This window comes from Myotis brandtii, unplaced genomic scaffold, assembly GCF_000412655.1.
Source record: "Myotis brandtii unplaced genomic scaffold, ASM41265v1 scaffold191, whole genome shotgun sequence".
NCBI classification, from domain to species: Eukaryota; Metazoa; Chordata; class Mammalia; order Chiroptera; family Vespertilionidae; genus Myotis; species Myotis brandtii.
Genome location: NW_005357115.1, coordinates 7,821,902 through 7,828,318, shown reverse-complemented (window position 1 = coordinate 7,828,318; position 6,417 = coordinate 7,821,902). Strand labels below are relative to the sequence as shown.

The window sequence follows — 6,417 nt, the reverse complement described above, 5'->3', positions numbered from 1 at the left end:
TACTGTAGTTTACATTAGTAACTTGGTAATTTTTTCTTTGTTCTTCTATTTTCCAGTATTTCTGTAATGTGTTCATTATTTTTATAGTTTAAAATAAAATAAAAAAACTCGCCCTGGCCAGTTTGGCTCAGTGGATAGAGTGTCGGCCTGCTGACTGAAGAGTCACGGGTTTGATTCTGGTCAAGGGTACATGCCTGGGTTGTGGGCTCCATCCCCGTAGGGAGTGTGCAGGAGGCAGCCGATGATGATCCTCTCTTATCACTGATGTTTCTATCTCTCTCTCCCTCTCCCTTCCTCTCTGAAATTAATAAAAATATATTAAAAAAGTAAAAACTCAAGGGGGAAAAGGTAGTGCTAGATTACTTTTAGTTGTAGTGTTTTCATTTCACACAAAAATCAAATCATAAAAAGATTTGGACTTACCGAAGTCCTCAAGTCAAAAACAGAAGCCACCTCATAATTTTAGTACAGCCTATTCTATCACCAAGCTTTTCTGTAACACCAGTTAGTTCATGGGTAAATAAGGGAATTATTTTACTACAATGTGAAAATCACATTGGTTTGTACATAATTTTTCCCAGCCTATGTTTTTGCACTAAATAAAAACAGCTGAACCCCAAAAAGGCTAACACAGTGGAAAGCAGCAAGCTGCTGAAAACACAGTACTGTACACAGTTCTCATTCAACCCATGTTCTTCCTTTTGGCACAGGTTGGCCAGATGTATTTTCCTGTTAGTGCTTAATGAGCTCTCTTCTCAAAATTTTATGCATTTTACTCACTTCCATAACCCTGTATTTGCACACACTTCCATCAGGCTAATTTCACCTTTTTAAGTCCTAAATCAACTACATTTTTTATTTGTAAAAAATTTAGTATAGCTTTTAAAATATTCTAGTATTCTTATTAAGATTTATTTTTGTTAGTGCGCTGATTACCAACTTTCAGATGTTTTGGGTGAGTTACCCCAGGAGCTGTACACAATTTTAGTATTTTCAGAAATATTTATATGTAATATCACAACAGAAAGGTCTGTAGATTTTATACCCAAATCAAGAAAACTTTAAGCTTTATTTATTTGGAAAATTCTAGATTTATGAGCAACTACTTCTTAAAATGAACTGAAATCATTCAGTAGCAGATCATTAATAATATGTATGAAAGTTTGTTTCATAAAGCAAAACAATTAAATAAAAGGAAATTTAAGCTAGAGATATATTATTTCCTTTTCTTAATCCTTTAAGAACAATCCTTCAACAAACCACATAATAGTTGTTGCACATAATAAACGTCACTCAAAATGAGCATTTAATGCCAAGAGAAAATAAAGTGGGATCTGAAAAAAAGTGTACTCTAATTTATTAGGTTTATAACTATCATAACCCAAGTAATGAATACACCCACTAATAAACTAATTTCTAAAACTCAGACATTGCTACCAAAAAAAGTAGGTAAACATACAAGACAATTTTAGCAAAATACACATTTTGCTAAATGCAGACTCCAAATCTTCTACATTTCAGAAAGAACAGTTTCTTCTCACAGGAGAATTTTTAAAGAGTTTAAATAAACCCAGTACAATCTCTCTAGAACCCCTGCTAGAGCTTCACTGTAGAAGGGCCATGGCAGTATCTTCAGAAGAGGGTTCAGAATTCAAATGTACCATTTTTTCCATAGCTGTGCAGCTCATGCATCTCTCAAGGTGTCTGCATATTATGTTCAATATTACAGTGATAATCTATTCTAGGACAAGAAAAATAAAATGCCATATTGGAATTCTTAGATCGTTTCCCAAAAGATTAGAGGAGAGCACTTTTGCTTAAGTTGGTTATTAACACTGGTGTGAGAAGAAATGCATGACAGAGACTAAACAAGAGAAGGAAAACTGAGCCACAGAATTATCTAAAAAATAAAATGCTGTATTATACAGTATTAGAGGTGTTGCCCCAAATAACCAAGGAATCTCCTAAACATAAAATGGTACTTAAAACCACTTACCACTCTTTTTACCATTCCTTTTTTAATTTCAGACTTTCTAGATCATTTCCCTTCTATTAAAAAAGAGGTCTGCTAGAGAACTTTCAGGTTTTATTTCTTTGAGCATGTGTTTATTTAGCCCTTGTTCTTAAAATATATTTTTGCTAGCTATAGAACTCTAACTTGAATTACGAGTCATAGTTGTTAGACTTATTTTCACTGAGTATATCATTTTGTGGTCTTCTACTTCCATTATTGTTATTGAAACCTAGTAGTCCTTTGAAGGTGTTCTGTGTTTTCTCAAAAAAATTTCTCTTTTATTAACCTCTTTTTATTTTCCATTTTGTTGTCTCTTTGTGTTGCTTTCTGGACTTTTCAGATTTATCTTTCATTATATTAATTTTTATTCAATGGGATCTATTTGCTTTTATCTCTCCCTTAATTTTAATTGCTGTATATTTTCATTTCTAGAACTTCTGATTTTTTTTACAAAGTGTCTGCTCTTTTCCTCACTTTTAAGTTTTCATTGAATATATTAAAAATACTTATTTTATATTTTACAACTGATAATTCCAAGATGAACTATTTGCAGGTCTGATTTTTCTAATTCTCTTATATTATGCCCTGTTTTCCCTAAATGATTTATACATTTTTATTATAAGATAATCAGTTTCATTAGAACTTCACCAATGGGAATTATTTGATGATGATGATTCATGTTGCTTATGTCAGGCTCCTGAAAGTAACAATCCAGGATCCTTTTACATTCTTAGCTTGAGGTTTAGTGTGAATTCAGGCTGCAAACCAGTGTGAGGGCTGGTTTGCGATAATACATTTTCAGCAGAAATATTATTTTTCCCATTAGCAGAAATAATCTAGAAAGATCATTTTGTTATCCTTGGTGACACTAAGGGAAAGAACTTCTAGATCACTCTTACACCTAGAATGTATAGACCTATGGAAGTCCAAATTAATGGGGAAGACTATTTCCTGCTTGATGTTCTACCTCGGCTGGGTCTGGGTTTTGCTTCCTAATCCCTGAGCCCCACAAAGCCAGAAAATAGAAGTTCACCTAATTTGGTAATTACCTTCAAGGCAATAGCCAGCTTCAGCACTCAGCTTACCTCTCACTAGGTTTCTAATTAGTGTTCGGTCTAAATATTCTTTATTCTGTGCCAGAACATTGACACATGTTAGGTTATTTTCAGCAGAAAGGCTGGTCCAGATATTTAGTTCACCATTTTGCGGAAAACAGATTATTTACATTAGTGTCCAATGGCAATATCTCTAATATGCATTAGCCTGTATGTTAGAGCATTGGTTCTTAAATTTCTTCTGCCTCTGCATACTGGAGGAATTTGATTTACTGCTATCAGTAAGAATTGCTCATTATGACAGTGATTCCCAACTGGAATTAGGTACAGAACATTTCCCTGGAGGCTGAAGTTGATTATCAAAAATTCGGTGCAGATTTTTAAAAAGAGGATGCTTTCATCACTTTTAAAAACCATACTCTTTAAATACAGTAAAGCTATTTCAACCCCTTAACTATGATTCAGTCCATAATTATAAACAAGTATTACTCTCTTGATAAAAATAATACTTATAGGGGATGCTAAAGTATATAGGACTATTTGCCAGTTTATCAGTGTTTCTCAAATCAGAATGTCCCAAGGATTTTCCTGGGGGCCACAAGCTTTGTAAATTTTCATTTTTTTGCTTTCATTTCAATAACAGTATAAAAATGTATTTTTACTATTTTCAAAGAGAAAAATAAAGACTTAAAACTACTCGAGGAACTAAAGTCAGTGATTCCTCAAAATGGGATCTATAATTTTTTTTCTAAAGAAGGATCCATATATTATTTAAGTTAAGAAATATTGCTCCACACTAAAGGCCTCATATTGCTAAGTTTGAGTTACTGGATTAATCTTAGTTCAATATCCTCATTTGTACTGTAGTCACTGTACCTGATTATACAGGTGTATGACCACTTAGCAAAAACCTTTAAGGACAGATACATTTCAGAATTCAGAGTATTCTGGAATTTAGAAAGGGACTACAATGCAAATATATGTTACGTGATGTGTCAGTGAAGTCTGAGGCAGCACCCCATAACAAACATGTTAATATTTCTGTAGCAAAATGTATATTCACACTAAAAGGGGGTTAAATAAAGATCACCAATAGTCTTATATCAATTCATATCATGTTTTGGCAATATGAGAAAACTTTAGGTTTTCAGAGCATTTTGGATTTCTAAATCATGAGGATGGAATTATACAACCATTATTTACTAGAAAGCCTGATAAATTTCATTAGAATTTCATATAAGATCATACTTAAGAAAGATCAAATAAGGGTAAAGGGCTCACCTTAAGGTTTATAAATCTAATGCATAAACTTGGTAATTTTTTTCTCCCAACTACTTTGTAGTCTCTTTTTGTCTATTTGTGGCTTAATAGTGGAAGATACAGAATAAGTAAGCTCCTGATAAGCAGAAAATATTATATTATTAGTTCTAAAATGTCAGAAGTACCTAAATGTAATAGGAATTTAAAACTCATTCCAAAGCCAACATATTAGCCAAACTGGATTATGATTACAATGTCTCTTCAGCTAGCAATGTGGATAAAAGGTAGAGAGAGAAGTGTAGTAAATTTATATTATTCACAATAACCTTTCCTGATCCTTTTCTAAGAAGCTTCAAGATGAAATCTCTTACTCCTACTAATAAACTCATGGCTCTGTTGTCATAGTTGTTAGATTCTATGGTGAAATAGTGTACAACTGTAAAATGAAAGGCTTCTTCCTTAAGAAAGAACTTTATATGTTTAACACTAAGAGAAATTAAACAGAAACTTGAGGGGGCAGTATATTTGAAGTTATAAAGAATAAGCAATTTCATATTATAAAAAACCATAAAAGAGAAATTTAAATCATTATTCTTGATATTATAATCACATCTGGAAGCAGTGAAGCAGAGTGTTAAGAGCCTGACCTGTGAAGATATATGCGTAGGTTCAAATCCCAGCTCTACCAAACAATAGGTTATAAGATCTATCAATTTAGAATTTTAATAGTACCTACTTTCATAAGATTGTTAGTACAAATTAAATGAGAATATAAAACACTTAGAACAGAGGTAGTACAATAAATACTAGCAATAGAGATGGTAATTATTATTGTTGTCATTATTAATTTTTTAAAATTACTATTACATTTTTTCCTAAAGTACTAGATTTGCAAATGTTACATTTTTCAAATAAAAAATTATGGCACAGAAAAAAAAATTATGGCACAAAATTTAAAAAATCTTCTGGTATTAAGGATGGGTCTCCCTCATGACCAATGATACCCATTGGCAAAACAGCCAACTGAAATTAGGCCTTTCTCAGAAGGGTGCTGCAATAAGTATCATCATTTTCTTTGACGCAACTTTCACTTCCTTACTCTATTTGATGCACTTTTTAGGTTATGTCAATATTTTGCCCAATCATGCAACATGACAGAACCCTTCGAATCTTTCTAGTTAAAATAATATAAAAGAATTTGCCCTGGCCAGCATGGCTCAATTGGTTGGAGCATCATCCTGTAGTCCTTTACACCAAAACGTCGCAGACTCAATTCCTCAGGGCACATACTTAGGTTGCGGGTTTGATCCCCGGTCGGGGATGGGAGGCAACTGATTGCTGTTTCTCTCTCAGATCAATGTTTCTTTCTCTCTCTCTCTCTCTCTCTCTCTCTCTCTCTCTTTCCTCTCTCTAAAATAAATAAAAACATGTCCTTGGGTGAGGAATGATAATAATAATAATAATAATAATGTAAACTTAAATCACATAAACTTTAAGAACTTTTTTTTAGTATTTTATTATCTAGTGTCTCCCTCTGGCAAAGTCTAAATTCCTTTATTTACAGCTTTGGCTGATAACATTCTTACACACACACACACACACACAAATCATAAAAAATAAAGAAAATAACTACACTATCTCTGAAATAAAAATGTTGAGTTTTCACTAGTAACAACATTCTCAATAACAAAAAGAAAAGATATATGGCAAATATAATGCTATAATCAAAACAGGACAAAAATATAAATACCTACATATATTGTTATATTCATTTGTATCCAACTAATTCAGAATCTACTATCCGGTTACAAAATTCTTATCATGTTAAAATAGTCAAAATAATAATTTTTCTCTACTCTCAAGATATTACTTATATTGTGAATTTCAAAATTAATCTAAAATACTTTCAAAATATGAGCTCATGAATATAAAATTTAGTGACAAGAAATCAGGCTCTCAGTCCCGCAATTCTCATGAATATAAAGTTAATGTATACTTTAATAAATAATATAGTGCCATAGCAAATCCTATATAATAAAGATGTAATATGCAAATGGTTGTTATGTGGTGAGGTGTAATGACCGACCA

At 32.2% G+C, this 6,417-nt stretch overlaps 1 protein-coding gene across 2 annotated transcripts in view; it reads right to left on the bottom strand.

Annotated features, from left to right (window-relative positions):
* The window catches only part of FOXN2 (forkhead box N2), a 37,611-nt gene extending 33,112 nt beyond the window's left edge, over positions 1–4,499 (bottom strand). The window contains exon 1 of one of the 2 annotated variants that reach the window (XM_014538482.1): positions 4,351–4,499. The gene's annotated coding sequence lies outside the window, so the exon portion shown is untranslated. Of the gene's footprint in view, positions 1–3,099; positions 3,216–4,350 lie in introns of those variants that run through there. The other variant, XM_005864810.2, reaches the window with a different exon arrangement.
* Positions 4,500–6,417: the final 1,918 nt, after the last annotated feature.